Source organism: Zophobas morio, unplaced genomic scaffold, assembly GCF_036711695.1.
Source record: "Zophobas morio isolate AGI-343-1 ecotype UQ-CSIRO unplaced genomic scaffold, CSIRO_AGI_Zmor_V1 ptg000022l, whole genome shotgun sequence".
Lineage (NCBI taxonomy): Eukaryota > Metazoa > Arthropoda > Insecta > Coleoptera > Tenebrionidae > Zophobas > Zophobas morio.
Genome location: NW_026972127.1, coordinates 6,493,695 through 6,510,203, shown reverse-complemented (window position 1 = coordinate 6,510,203; position 16,509 = coordinate 6,493,695). Strand labels below are relative to the sequence as shown.

At 32.7% G+C, this 16,509-nt stretch overlaps 1 protein-coding gene across 1 annotated transcript in view; it reads left to right on the top strand.

Moving 5' to 3' along the window:
• LOC135133488 (serine/threonine-protein kinase 26-like) overlaps positions 1-16,509 on the top strand; it is a 147,562-nt gene that overhangs the window by 5,995 nt on the left and 125,058 nt on the right. The window lies entirely within an intron of this gene.

The window sequence follows — 16,509 nt, the reverse complement described above, 5'->3', positions numbered from 1 at the left end:
AATTGGAATATGTGTGTAAACTCATGAAATCACAAATCAAAAGTTTTGAAATCCACTAATTGAAAAATGGAAACATTCTCAAATCGTAAAATTGAAAAACTGAATAATTTTAAAAATTATAATTAATGTTATAAATTAAAATGAAAACTAGAAAAAATGCAAATCTAAAATTCAAGAAACGAAAAACTGAAAAATCGAGAAACTAAAAAATCTGAATCTGAAATTGAAAAAACGAAAAATTAAAAAGTCGAAGACCCGGTTTATAGAACCTCAATTAAATATTTGATTGCGATTAAATTTTTAACATCACGTGACTGACTCTATGCCAATCAGATGTCTCTAAAAGCCTGGTTAAATGCGTGTTTAACTTAATCTCAGTTAAAATATTGTATAAACTCACCTTAAAAATTGAAACATCGAAAAATTGGAAACCGAAAAATTGAAAAATTCCAAAACCGAAAAATGTCACCTTGAAAAAAAAAAAATTATCAAATCACAACATTGAAAAACCGAAAAATTGAAAAAAAGCCGGAACGAAATATTGAAGCAATGAAAAATTGGAAAATTACAAAATTGCGAATCAAAAAATTGAAACATCCAAAAGTCGGAAAATCGACAAACTGAAAAATGAAAACTCAAAGAGTTGTATGTTGTAAAATTGAAAAATTGTCAATCGAAAATGGAAAAAATAAAAAATTATAACATGGGAACACCGAAAAATCGAAAAGTTTTGAAAATAAAAAACCAAAAGGAAAAATTGCAAATCGAAAATTTGAAGAAATGAATAATTAAAAATTGAAAACTCGATAAATTTTAAATCTAAAAATTGCAAAATGTAAAAATTCTAAACAGAAAAATTGAAAAATCGTAAAGCGAAAAATTAAAAAAAATAAAAATGCAAAATCTAAATATTGAGTAGATCAAAAGTTGGAAAATTCAAAAACTGACAAATTTAAAATAGAGTAGGATAGAATATGTTTAGAATAGAATATGTTTAAACTTGAAGACTCGAAAAATTGAAAAAATTGAAATCGATAAACAAAACATTAAAAAATCGGAAAGTTTTGAAAATAAAAAGATAAAAAACCGAAACAAAAAATTTGAAATCGAAGTTTTGAAGAAATAAAGAATTGAATGATCGAAAATTGGAAAATTAAAAATTGAAAACTTGGGAAATTTTAAATCGAAAAATTGAAAAATAATAATAGGAATAGGAAAAATGAAAAATTGAAAAATCGTAAATCGAAAATTGAAAAAATAAAGAAAATAAAAAACCGAAAGGAAAACTCGAGAAACTCACATCGATAAATTGCAAAATCAAGAAACTGAATAGATCAAAAGTTAGAAAATTGAAAAACTAAAATATTTAAACTTGAAAAAATTCACATAAAAAAGCTGCTGGAGTGTTATTTATGCTACTGGAGTTGTTGGGCTGCACTTCAAGGGCGACGGAATTTCTGTCGAAATAATCGTGGACCAATTTTTGTCACAGTAGTCAAACTTTGCTCAAAATGACTCCAACTCCATACACCATGAAAGCAGCACCCAAACCTTTTGTTTCCATAGCAATAACTCCGCTGACATCCGCTTTAATTCTGTCACCCACCGAATTTAGATAGACAAAGCCGTGTTATTTTTATCAGAATGCTAACAGCCGTCCGATAAAGCCGATTAATTCGTTTCACACATTAATCATAATCGCACTCATAATCGCGCGAAATGTACCTGTTCTAAACGAAATTGCATTGTACAAGTCCCTAGATCAAAGTTGTCCGAAACATTTCAACGATTCGCCGTATCCAGTGTTTTATCACCTTTATCTGCAGCCTCTAATTTTGTCCATTATCGAACTTTCGCGATTTACTGATTGGAAATTTCTGTTGCATGATGTGTGCAATAAAGTGGACTTCCTTCGTTCTTTGGTCCTTTATTATCGCCCCTATCGGTCGAGTCGATCTGGTAAATATTTGTTTCGAGGTGAAAAGCCTCGAGTTTGTTCTTCTCCTCGTGAATATCGAAAATGTGGCAGAGTTCATTCCGTGAACTGGATTCGTTCGAACTAGTCGCATTTACAAAATACGGAAGATCGGCTGGTTCTTGTTTTTTCCATTTAAGGTTTTGGGCTATTACCTCATCTTTTTTTAGGTGGACCGAATCTCGTTTGACGGGTCGTCATTCATGGATTTTGGTTAAAGCGAAGTTGTGGTTGATACAAGGTTTCGACGGAAAATGAGTAAAGGCTTTTTTTGTTTGACATATTCGTAGTTGTGATAAATGAATATTTTTGTACGAGTTGTAAGAGGCTTTGTGGAAATATGTTTTAGATCAGGCGAAGGATTGAGATATTGATAGATTTCAGCGAACAAGGAAATGGAGAAAAAATGATTAATGTCATTGCCGTCAAATGGAATCTGACTAAAGAGGAAATGATGAACCCGATTTGAATTTTTTTGTCCCGTATTGTGGTTTTTCTTGTGTCTTTTTCTTGTTCTAATTCTTCTAGTTAGCGTTCCTTTTTGTTAACATATTATTATATCAGCTTATGTGGAATTATGTCACTAAAGCTAATTATAAGGTCGATTACTGAGCCATGTCATTTTTTCTGGTCACAATTTCACACTTCGGTGTCACTCAGCTATGAACTCAAGACAGGCGAGACATAAAATGAATCATACTTTTTAAATAAATAAGTGCTACACTACGATAAATGTTCAACTGTACGTTTTGACTGATGCATCTCCAACTGCGCATTTTTTTAATTACTTTTACGTAGAAGCGATTTTATAAAAGTTCTTTTGAAGTAGCATAACAAAACTCGTCAAGTAAGGTTACTCGATAAATAATTTTATCGAATTCTTTCGGCGATAACGGTAACTTAAAATAAACACACATCTTGGAAATTTAAAGCAGTTGTTATAAAAATCAGGTTTTTGAAGATGATTTCATCTAAAGTGGACACAACGCTGTACTTGATAATGTATTAGAAATCGATTAATCAGCACTTAACGATGAATAAAAGTCGCATTTTTTAGTTTCGTTTTGATCGTTAGTATCATTTTAACACAATCATTCTCAATTCTCATTTTTTTTAGATATTTTGTATAGTACACAGATAAATATAATCGTAGATTATAATTTTTTTCTTCAAAAATCTGGATTTCTAGGGTAAAAACTCAACACAAGTTCATAAACCACAAGTGTAGGATTCATTACTTTTTGAGGAGGGGGTAAAGGGATACATTTTGATTAACGTTTTCTAAAAATCTGGATGTTTGGGACAGAAAGTCAAGACGAATTCATAAACCACAAGTGTAGGAGAATTTACTGTGCCAAATTTTGAGGTGACGTCATCACATTGTTGGTAGGGATGAAATCATCACAATTTTGGGGCTTATCTTTTAACTTTTGTTCTTTCTTAATATTTGTAATCTTCTTTCCACAACACGAAACTTAAAACATGACAAAAATGGTAAATTTTCGTAGAGAAATATATTTAAAAATAGGCAAAATATAAGCCCCGCCCACCCACCCTCATCTCAATTCCGATGAATTTTTCATTCCTTGTCAGACCGAGGGGCGGAGGGTAACTGCAAAATCGATATTTGCTTACAAAAATGTATCAATTTGATAGTTTTAAGTCTTTGGTTGTGAGAAGAAGACTACGTACAGTAAAAAAACAAGGCAAAATGCAAACCCCGCCCCCCGCCCTATCTCAACTGTGATGATTTTTTTATGCATGGGTGGGGCTTACATTTTACCTTTTTTTCACTATACGTCATTTTCTTTTCATGACAAGAAACTGAAAAGAAGTTCAAAATGATAAAATTTCGTAGGGAAGAACGGATTTTGTAATTAAGCTCCGCCCCCTCGCTTACGACGAATGAAAAAAATCGTCACAATTGAGGTGGGGTGGGTGGGTGGGGCTTATATTTTGACTTTTGCTCTTTCTTAATATTCATAATCTTCTTTCCACAACAAGACACTTCAAACATGGTAAAAATGGTAAATTTTCGTCGAGAAATATATTTAAAAAAAGGCAAAATATAAGCCCCGCCCACCCACCCTCGTCTCAATTCCGATGAATTTTTCATTCCTTGTCAAACCGAGGGGCGAAACGTAACTGCAAAATCCATATTTGTTTACAAAAATGTATCAATTTGATAAAGTTTTGAGTCTTTGGTTGTGAGAAGAAGACTACGTACAGTAAAAAACAAGACAAAATGCAAACCCCGCCACCCGCCATATCTCAACTGTGATGATTTTTTTATGCATGGGTAGGACTTATATTTTACATTTTTTTAACTATACGTAATTTTCTTTTCATGACAAGAAACTGAAAAGAAATTCAAAATGATAAAATTTCGTAGGGAAATACGCATTTTGCAATTAAGCTCCGCCCCCTGCCTTACGACGAATGAAAAAAATCGTCACAATTGAGGTGGAGTGGGTGGGTGGAGCTTATATTTTGACTTTTGTTTTTTCTTAATATTCATAATCTTCTTTCCACAACAAGAAACTTAAAACATGATAAAAATGGGAAATTTTCGTAGTGACATATGTATATTAAAAAAGAAGACAAAATATAAGCCCCGCCCACCCACCCTTATCTCAATTCCGACGAATTTTTCATTCCTGGTCGGACCGAGGGGCGGAGCGCAGCTCCAACATCCATATTTGGTTACAAAAATTTAGCATTTTAATAAAGTTTTAAATCTTTGCTTCTTAAAAGAAGACTACGTGCAGTAAAAAAAACAAAGCAAAATGCAAACCACGCCTACCCGCCCTATCTCAACTGTGATGATTTTTTTTATGCATGGGTGGGGCTTATATTTTGCCTTTTCTTAAGTATAATAATAGGTAATTTTCTTTTCATAATAAGAAACGGAAAACTAGTTCAAAATGGTAAAATTTTGTAAGGAAATACGGACTTTGCATTTAGCTCCGCCTCCTGGCTCACGACGAATAAAAAAAAATCGTCGAAATTGAGGTGGGGTGGGTGGGCGGGGCTTATCTTTTGATTTTTGTTTCTTTCTCAATATTCGTAATCTTCTTTCCACAGCAAGAGACTTAAAACATGGTAAAAATGGTAAGGTAAATTATCACAGAAATATATTAAAAAAAAGACAAAATATAAGCTCGCCCACCTACCCCCACCTCAATTCCGATGAATTTTTCATTTCTTGTTAGAGCGAGAGGCGGAGCACAATGCAAAATCCATATTTGCTTACAAAAATTTACCAATCTGAAGACTACGTACAGTAAAAAATAAGGCAAAATGCAAACCCCGCCCCCCGCTCTATCACAACTGTGACGATCTTTTTATGCATGGGTGGGGCTTATATTTTGCCTTTTTTTTAAGTATACGTAACTTTCTTTTCGTTACAAGAACCTGAAAACAAGTTCAAAATGATCAAATTTTGTAGGGAAATACGGATTTTGCAATTAAGCTCCGCCCCCTGGCTCACGATGAATAAAAAAAAAATATTACAATCGAGATGGGGTGGGTGGGCGGGGTATATTTTTTTACTTTTGTTTCTTTCTTAATATTCTTAATCTTCTTTCCACAACAAGAAATTTAAAAATGGTTAAAATGGTAAATTTTCGTAGAGAAATATAAAAAATAATAGTTTGGAAAATTTCGGGAGTATGTTTTATATGAGAAAAGAATTAATCTTGACGCAAAATAGAAATACGTGTTTGTTTTTTCAGTTGACAACAAAATGTTAAAATTAGTCCATTGTTGGTGCTCTTTTTGCGGTTTTTGACATTAACGTCAAAAGCCAGCCACAACAGTATTTTTCCTTTATTTAATTAGACACTTTCAAATGACGCTTTTACCATTTTGTATTTTTAGTCTTTTTATGAAGCCTAAAATGAGCTTTATGGCTGCGAATGACTCAAATTCTATTTGTACCCACCGAGCTGATTTTATTTTCTTAGGCTGATTCAAAAGTGGTGGAACGGTATTATTTTACCTCTTTATGCTAAATTTACAAAAAAATTGACGTTAAATTTATGTTTTTGGAAAAAACAACCAACGCCTACTTTGACGTAGACACTTTGTATAACTTTGTATAAAGAAGAAGAAAAAAAAAACACAAAGAGTGACGTGATTACGTGTGCGTGTTTTAAACCTAATTACGATCTTGTGTTGCCCAATCCACACAATTGCAATTGTTGTAAATTGTTTAATTTGTCCCATAATTTTAATGAGTTAGGTGGAGTAATTAGTGAGTTCGGAAAGTAAATTTCGTACATTTTAATATTTTGACGGTGATCTGAACATGCCGACAACTTTATAATATTAAATGCATAATGCAGCAGTTTTTTCGACGTTCTGCATCTAATTTCTCCCGATTTTCACTGTTATTTACTGTCCTTTGATGTAAATCACACCAACCATTAATCTAACACCGCATAATTGAAACCAAGTAAAACCGCTAATTACTCAGATTGAATGAGCAATGCATTTTTTTATAATCGCTCACGCTGCGACATGCTAATTACCCTAACGTGCTGTACTATAAACCAAATAAAGTGTGAGATTTAATTAACAAATTTAGCACCAGGTCAGGCTTCGCCTATAAATTTTCATAGAATATCAATCGGTTCCAGCGATGATTAATGCTCCAGTTAATAGCGGACGCGCATCGTAAAAATAACCATCTGCTGTTTACCTCGCTCTGGTGGCAGTTTTTTCGTTTGACAACAACCGACTTCTCATTGATAATAATTATGTTTAAACGAAAACACGCGACCGGCATGTGTAATCTCCCGTAATACGCATTCACTTTAACGATCTACCATCAATTTGCCCAGATAATCAGGAGCGTTGTTGCCTCAGGTAAAGGACGCAAGGTCAAGGATAATCGTCTATGTCAAAAACGCCTCAGTGCTGAATCACTTTTTTCCCGGTGACGCAGACGTCTAAAAAGTATCCATTTTCACCTGCCGCTAGACGTTTCGAATTTTACTCGCAACGTTCGTCAGGTTTGTTTGAAAGTCGGCTAGAAATTCGTACTGTTTGGTATTATTATGTACGAAGCAAAACTAATTAAAGCGGAATGCTTGTTTACGTGTTTAAATTGCTTTATTTAGTTGTTTTATTGGCAAAAACTAATTATGTGAAAGCTTGTAAAAATAAACTATTAGACGAAATGAAACGAATTGGATGTTTATTATTCATAAAGCTGCGTCATGGGTAAGTAGCTGGTTTGTTGCTGGTGTTTTATTGCGTTTGCCGCATAATCGGCCCTTTCTCTCGATTTTCTGCGGGTTAGGCAATAGCGGTAGGTAAATGTCATGTCGGTATGAGTCAGTCGAAAAGTTGGAGATTTATTTCTCGTTTCGGGTTTGCGTCATTGTTATTGTTTTTGTGAATATTCTCAACCACAGGCTAACATAACAGTTATAGAAAAATCTTTATCACTTTACCACGGGCTGCGCAGGCGCGACTTACAATCGTGGTTTTTTGTTGCTAAGTGCGTAAGTCTTACGACGCAAGGAGGTGGATGTTTATTATGCATATCGAACTACTTCTAATTATTGCGTTTTAATTTATGTTCATGAAAAGTGTAATATCGTGGTGCTAAACTAACGTTAAATTTTGTTGTGGATTTTTGAAAATTTTAAATTTGAAAAAAATACCTTTTTACTTATTTTAACGTCTTCATCGTACAATTTTAATAACCATTTAAACTTCCCCTGAAAATTAAAAGTAAATTGACTGATTTGTTTTAATGTCTTACTAATGTACACTCTAACCAAAGTTGTGGGTTCATCTACTTCAATAAACTGATGACGTCATCTCAAAAATTCGCTAAACAAAACTCCCTCACAAATTTTTTTCCTGCAAATTGATATTAAATTTGTTGTAATTAATAAAATCCATAAAGTCAATGTTACTTGAAACTTATCGAAACATGGTTATCTGTGATTTAACCGTATTCATTACTTTTAACCTCACGCATATGGGTTATCGTAAAAAAAGTGTGTTACAGTTTGTCTTGAAAACTACATAATGAGATTTTTACTTCCCGAGCATAAGCTGTTTTCTCGTCGTTTCATGACCCCTAGAGTAGGCAACTATAGGTCTCCCATTTCTATGTCTCTGTCTATCTTTTATATGTATGTATATTCGAAATATCGGGTATATGGTACCAAAATTTCCCTAATCATCTGTACCCCCAATGTGATGACGTCTCCTTAAAATATTTTGTAGTAAGTGGGTTTTAAATTTTATAAAATAAATTGCTCCTGTATTTGTGGTTTATGAATCAGCCTTGAGGTTTTCCCGAGGCATCCAAATTTTCGCAAAAAATTGAAATTGTATAGCAACCTTTTTATTAGCTCCCACAAAGTTTGGTATTTTTGTTTCTTACATTGTTATTACATTATCCATATTATGAACATTTTCAAGTGGGAAAACTCAACAGAAATTAGGCATAGCATTGCGCTTTATCAATGGGTTCGTATTTTTCGACCATTTGTGAGTTCGTTTACTATCATAGGGGGAGAAGTGCACTCCGAACCAAATACACAAGTTAACAGAGTGTTTTCGAATCATTATCATTGGAATCAAAGGCAGTGGCAGAATATGGGTGAAACATTGATGAATTCAGAAAAACAAATTCGGCAAGAATCTAAAAAATGTGTAAAGTGTCATTTAGTTTTTTACTGGTATTATCTATATTTGTTTTAATGTATAGATGTTATCACAAATAAAATTTCGTAGAATCAAATTGTATCATTTTTTCAATTTTTTTGATCAATAATATTGATTTAGTGATCCTACAATATCTATTAAGATGCTTTTCCGATATGGTTTTATCATTATATTGTTCTACGATCCATATTTTTCCTCTTGTTTCCGAAACAATCCATTTCATTTTTACTTCCTGACCGTAAGCTAAGGAAGTATTGTAATCGAGTCTCTGGACGACGGGCTGCTTTAATGGTTTTTGAGGTTTTATGACCCCTACATTACGAAGAATAGGTCTCCCGTTTCCGTCTGTGTGTCTGTTCTCTGTCTGGATTTTTATTAGACAGATAATTTCCGAAACTACTGACTAATTGTTGTCAAATTTTATGTGTATTATGAATATCCTGTAGATGGTAAAACGCTAAGTAAAATTGGGCTTGTCATCCCCACCAGCAAAATTTATCGCATTAAATGTTATTTAAATTTTATTTGCACTTGTGGTCTATGAATCTGTGTTGAATTTTTATTCTAGACATTCAGATTTTTACTTCCCGAGCGTAAGCAAAAGAAGTATTGAAATCGAGTCCGTCAGCCGACTCTCTACTTTTACGTTTTCTCGGTCTTTCATGACCCCTAGAGGACGAAGAAATAGGTCTCCCGTTTCCGCCTGTCTGTCTGCCGTCCCGGATTTTTATTAGACAGATAATCTCCGAAAGTACTGGACCGATTGTTGCGAAATTTTGTATTCATATTAGGAATATCATGTAGATGGTAAAACGCTAATGCGATGACGTCAGTTCAAAATTGTACATAGTAAATGGGTTTTAAATTGTATAAAATAACATAGTCCTACACATGTAGTATATGATTCCGAATTGAGTTTTTACCCGAAACGTCCAGATTTTTGGAAAAAAAATCAAAATTATAAAACAACATTTTGCAATTTAATTTTGAATCTGCAAAACCAAATGCTTTGAAATCTTGCAGATAGTTTACAGTTAAGACAAGCATGATACATTTTTAATAAAAAAATATTTACTTATCCCCTCCAAAAAATTGATGACGTCAGCTCAAAAGTTTGCCGAATTAATCCTGTCTAAAATGTACAAAATATGATGAGTCTGTAGTTGTGATTTATCATTCCATTCATATTTTTTGGATTTGCATATACAGGGTGACTCCAAAAATTAATGAATACGTGAATTTATTTTATTGATTTAATCAGGAACTGCAAATCCGAATGCTTTGAAATTTTGGAGATGTTTTAAAGTTGTCATAGGCATGATAAATTTATAGTCAAAATGTATTTGCTCATCCCCCCTAAAAACGTGATGACGTCACCTCAAAATTTTGCTGAGTAAGTCCAATTTTAAATGTGCAAAATATGATGAGTCCATGGTTGTGATTTATTATTCCATTCATATTTTTGGATTTGCTTATACAGGGTGACTCAAAAAAATTAATGTATGTGTGAATTTATTTTATTGATTTAATCAAGAACTGCAAAACCGAATGCTTTGAAATCTTGGACATGTTTTAAAGTTATCATAGGCAAGGTAAATTTTTAGTCAAAATGTATTTGCTAATCCCCCCTAAAAAATTGATGACGTCATCTCAAAATTTTGCTGAATAAAGCCTGCCTGAAATGTGCAAAATGTCTGTAGTTGTGATTTATCATTCCATTAATATTTTTTGAATTTGCATATACAGGGTGGCTCAAAAAAATTAATGAAAGTGTGAATTTATTTTATTGATTTAATCAGGAACTACAAAACCGAATGTTTTGAAATCTTGGAGATGTTTTAAATTTATCATAAGCGTGGTAAAATTTGGATCGAAATGTATTTGTTCATCCCCCCTAAAAATTTGATGACGCCACCGCAAAATTTTGCTGAAAAAATGCTTAAATGTGTAAAGAATGATGAGTTTATACTTGTGATTTATCACTGCATTAATATTTTTTAGATTTGCTTATACAGGGTGTCTGAAAAAAATTAATGATTGAGTCAATTATTTTTGTTGATTAAATCAAGAATTACAAAAATGTAATACAAAAGAGACATAATAGGCTTGCCGTCGTCACGTTCCCGACAGCGAAGGAATTAGTGTCTAAACTCTTTAGACCAATTTTTTAAACAAATTCAAAATTTAACATTTAACAATTAAACCTTGAAATTTCAAAACCGATTACTCTGAAATCTTGCAAACGTTTTTTTAAGCTTCTAGGTACCATGATAAATCGTTAATTAAAATTTTTGTTTTGAGAAAAAACTAAGTGTGATTTATTAATTTGTGTTGAGAAGACAAAACCAATCAAATCTCATTGTGCTAATAATCGAATTCTTTCGAAGTATAAACATAAACAGGCGAAGTTAAGCATGTACTGAGAAATCGAGATAATTACATTTTTCCTGTTGGTGCTGCTTCAAATATATTTCATATTGCGCTCCCTTGGAACTTACGCCACCAATTTTTCGAAATTCTTAGGCAAAAGTATATTGACTCGATAGCGTTACATTGTACCTATTAAACTTCGTATTTATCCCTACCAAAATTTACTAAATCATTTTTTTCGACAGTAAGCTCTAGCACTCAACGTCTGTGCTTCAGAAGCGAGACATATTAAATTTAAACGGCTTTAGGTCCATTTTATTTTCCTCGAAAGGCTACTTTTATGTTTTTTTGAAATTTCATGACTCTTACAGAGTATGAAAAAATAGTTCATCCTCTTCCGTCTGTGTAATATATTTTAGAGAGAATCCGAAACTAATAGACCGACCGTCGTCAAATTTTATATATATTTTTAGGAATATCGTGTATGTGAACCTCCCGTCGGAGCTATTAGCTAACTGTATTGTATAAAAAAAGGTTAGTTTTTCCTTCAAATTCCCGAATATCTAGCGGTATTCATACTTCACATTAGGTATAAAATGTAAAGATCATCGCATTTCAAATTCAGTTTCATAGAGGAAAATTTCAGTTTAATAGTAGGTGTTGAATACATAATTTAGGCTGATGGGCAGATAACTTCTGAAACTACTAGACTGATTGTTGTCAAATCTTATAGGTATTTTAGGAATGTCGTGTAGATGATAAAACGCTAACCAAAATTTGTCTGGTCATCCCCACCAACAATTCGATGAAGTCACCTCAAAATTTTGCATAATAAATTCCATTGAAATTTTATGAAATAAGATACTTCTGCACTTGTGGTTTATGAATCCGCTCTGATTTTTTACCCTACGTTACAAGAATTATTATAGAAAAATAAAATTCCGCAAAAATAAAATTCCGCAAAATCAAATTTTATAATTTTTTGAAGAAGGTTCATCTATCTTAGACCAATTTTTGAACTAGGGTGTCAAAGTTTTAAGTTGCAATAATATAATAAGTCAAAAAATAATTCGTTAAGCCAGTTTAGTACCGGTTTCTTTACTAGAAATAGAATATAGTTCCGGTTTTGAACTAGTGAACGTTGATTTGACTAGGGTTTTTATTGAAAGCATCAAAAATACAAAAACAAACTGTTTAATTTGACAATTCTTAATATGTAGAATATTTTTCCTCATTTGGTTCTCTGTTTCTATGGGTTCTGATGGGTTAATTTTATACCGAGGATATAGCAATGATCTTCTAATACGCTTGGGTAATTTGCCTCTAAAAATGACTTACATATTTACAAATAATGTTAAACTATTAGTGTCTTATGGCTTTCTGATTGGTGATCTTCAAATAAATCCATCCGAGGGCACTTGTTTCATTATTTAGTAACCAGAACTATGCCACTGAAATTTGATAAAATAACATACTCCTATACCTGGGGTGTATGAATCCGCTTTGATTTTTTTTACCCTGGGCATCCACATTTTCGCAAATAAACCCAAATTCCCTCATTAATTTATACCTGTATAAGAGCACTAATGTGTGGTGAATTCTGTGGCCGTGCCTCGTGCACGTGTTGGAATCGACATAGTGTCCTTGCGGAAATGTTGACCGGAACATTTTTCAAAACTCACTACATAAATATAAACACGTTAACAAAGGGTTTTTTCCTAACATAATGCGTTCGAATTAAAGGCAGTGGTGGAGTTCGAAATAACCTTTTTTAACAACTGGGGCTTTTGACATAGTGAACACGGTTACTAATTGAGTAATTTTGATGGTGACGTGCAAAAAGGTGAAATTCATTGTTTGTTTAAACAATTCGGAAGCAGCGCCTCCATTAATTAGGTCACGCCAGAAATGGCCAGAGTTATATCATCCCACCACATTAAGCAAATTACACCAAAGTTGAGTCATAATCAACTGGAAAAAAATCGTGTGCAAATAGTCACGTAAAACGTGAAAGCAATCAAACCCCCAATATTTCGAGCCATAAAATGTTGCAGTGTGTTTAATATTAGCCTCCCAACACCCGGAATAAGACTGATCGATCCACGTAAAAATTGTGCAATTCCGTCAGCTCGTACCGCTCCAACAAAAAAAAAAAAATACCGTGTTTCATGTTGCGCGGTTGCCACATCCAGAGTGCAATTATTGCCAGACCAATACACCTGTCGGATGCGCGCATTTCCGCTTTCCGTAAAAGCCGGAACCATTCAACGTTTTCGAGGAGCAAAAATCAAACAAATCAGAGCAGAGAGGGAAATTATCGAATTACATTTGCGGTTTCCGTCGGAACGGGAGACCTTGTCAAAAATCTGCAAGAAAAGGAACACCGGAGGCTAAAAATAGTGACGTACAAATGGGACCGACGAATTCGTGATGTGTGTGAAGACATAATGAAGCTAACAGGTGTCGTAGGGTGAATGACTCGGAGGCGTTTAGCATTACATTTGCAATGGCATGTACAGTTTCGTTCTATTAAAATGGGATGCGATAAGAAATTTTTGGGAACAATGGGTACAATTGGTGGCTGAAAGTGAAAAGCCGGGGCCATGTGAAAAATAACGGCGAGGATTGAACAATGTCGGCCAAAATGCTTTTCGAGGTCGGATTGTTTTTGTGGTAACGGTGTACATGTGGTGAAAAAGATAAAAATTATCGGGGGAATAAATGATGGAATTTGTACGCCACTGGGTTGTCAGAGTACCAGCAGTACCAGCATTCAAGTAAGACAATCTATCTTTATGGCACGATGACCAGGTAATGATGCTTGTGTAGTTGTAGGGTATTTACAGTGTGGTCACAATATTCATGATTATTAACTACCGTAAGTTAACTGTTTGGACGCAAAATCCGTCATGGAACAACGCTGTTTAATAGTCAAAATTATTTTGAAATTTCGTTTTTTTTTATTTTAACTTTCTGAGAGTAAGTAATAATACGAAAAAATGGGTTTTCGGTTTCCGTCTGCACACTTCTTTGCGTTTACTTTAACACTATACATATCTCCATTTTGACTTACAAGGGTTGTCGTAAAAAAATCAAATTCGCAAAATCAAATTTTATAATTTTTCAAAAGTTTGGGTTTTTTGACACCACAATTTTTCGTTTATTTATTTTCTTTAATTTGCCACTTTTTCCATTTTTCAATGTTTCGTTTTCATAATTCTTCGTTTTTTCAACTTTTAAAATTTTCAATTTTTTTTTACTTCCCGAGTGTAAGCTAAGTGGTCTCCCGTTTCCGTCTGTCTGTCTGTATCCATTTTTATTAGAGCAATTGTTGTCAGATTTTGTACATATGTTAGAAATATCTTGTAGATGGTTAAATACTAACCAAAATTTGGCTAATTATCCCCACCAACAATTTGATGACGTCATCACCAAAATTTATGATTATAAGTTTTTTTAATTTTATAAAATAAGATATTCTTGTACTTGTGGTGTGTGAACTCGTGTCGAATTATCACCCTAGACATCCAGCATTTTTAGAAAAAAATTAAAACTGAATAAATATATTTTGCAATATAACTTTGAAACTGCAAAGCCGATTGTTTGGAAATCTTGTAAATCGTTAAGCAAAATTTATTTTTTACCTCCTCCCAAAAAACTGATGACGTCATCTAGAAATTTTACCGAACGAATCCTATCCAAAACGTGCCAAAAATCAGTCGTATCTGGGCAAGTACTAGCCCCGCCCACCCTCCCGTATTTTCTCAGAGGATATGTCATCTGCCAAAATAAGACTTATCTTAGCAAGTACTACCCTCTGAGGAAATAAAGGGCGGGTGGTCGGGGCTAGTACTTGGTAACATAAGTCTTGTTTTGACAAATGACATATCCTCTGAGAAAATAGGGGGCGGGTGGGTGGGGCTAGTACTTGGTAAGATAAGACTGATTTTGGCAAATGATATACCTTCTAAGAAAGTAAGGGGTGGGTGGGCGGGACTAGTACCTGGTAAGATAAGCCTTATTTCGGCAAATGACATCCTCTGAGAACATAGAAGGTGGGTGGGCGATCCTAGTACTTGTTAAGATAAAACTGATTTTGCTCCTATTAATCTTGTAAAAACTTGTGAAATTGAACGGTGTTACATTGCAAATTTCCATAGTATCGAGTTAAATTCCTAAATCTACCCGAAATGTGCAAAACATGATGAGTTTTTACTTGTGATTGATCATTGCATTAATATTTTTTAGATTTGCTTATACAGGTGGCTGAAAAAAATTTTCCCAGAAAATTTTGGGAATGCAGTACTATTATTAGTATGGAAGTTCTGTCGAAACAGCTTTCGAACAATTTTTTCAATTTTTCGTTTCTTCAATTTTTCAAGTTTTTTATATCCAATTTCAAGTCAAAAAAATTTAAAACGAAAAACTATGAAATGAAAATTTTGAAAAATTTAAAAAAGTTAAAGAATTTGAAAATCTAAAAACCGTAAAACTAAAAAATTGGGAAAAAATTGAAAAAAGTGAAAAAAGAAAAATGGCAAAATAGAAAGACAGAAAAAACAAAAACTTGCAAATCGAAGCCCTGAAGAAATGAAAAAAATGTTATAATTTTCCGAAAAATCGGGGTTTTTTGATATCACAATTTTTTTTTGATTTGTCAACTTTTCTATTTTTTAGTGTTTTGTTTTCATAATTCGTCGTTTTTTCATCTTTAATTTTTTTATTTCAGTTTTTCGTGTCTTGAATTTTTCGGTTTTTCAATTTTTCAATTTTTAATCTATCGATTTCGTCAATTTTTCAAGTTCTTGATTTTTAATTTTCATTTTCCCGATTATTTAATTCTCATTCTCTTGATGATATATTACAATTATTTGTTTTTTCATTTCCTTCTTTTTTTCAATGTTTCTTTCGATTTTATATTTTTATCGTTCATTCAGTTTTTCAAAATTTTCAATTCCAGGCTTTCCAATTTGTAAATTTTTCAATTTTGCAATTTTTGGATTTTCCAATTATCCGAATTTCCGATTTCTTTAATTTTTAGATTTTAAAATTTTTCGTTTTTGCACTTTTTCGATTTTTAAGTTTCTCAATTTTTAATTTTTCGATTTTTCAACTTTTCGTTTCTTCAATTTTTCAAGTTCTTTATTTCCAATTTTTAGATTTTTCAAAGTTTTCATTTTATACTTTTTCATTGTTTCATTTTTTATTTTTCAGTTTTATAATTTTGCCATTTTTACATTTTTTTGATTCCAAGAATTGAAAAGTCGAAAAACAAAAAAATCGGTAAAAATTGAAAAATCAAAAAATTGTAAAATCGAAAAATTGCAAATTGAAATACCGAAGAAACGAAAGATTGATACATTGAAAAACAAAAAATTGAGTAATTTAAAACAATTGAGAAAATTAAAGAACCGAAAAATTGGAAAACTCAAAAATTTTAAAACCGAAAAATTCTAGAAATGTCAAAACTGTAA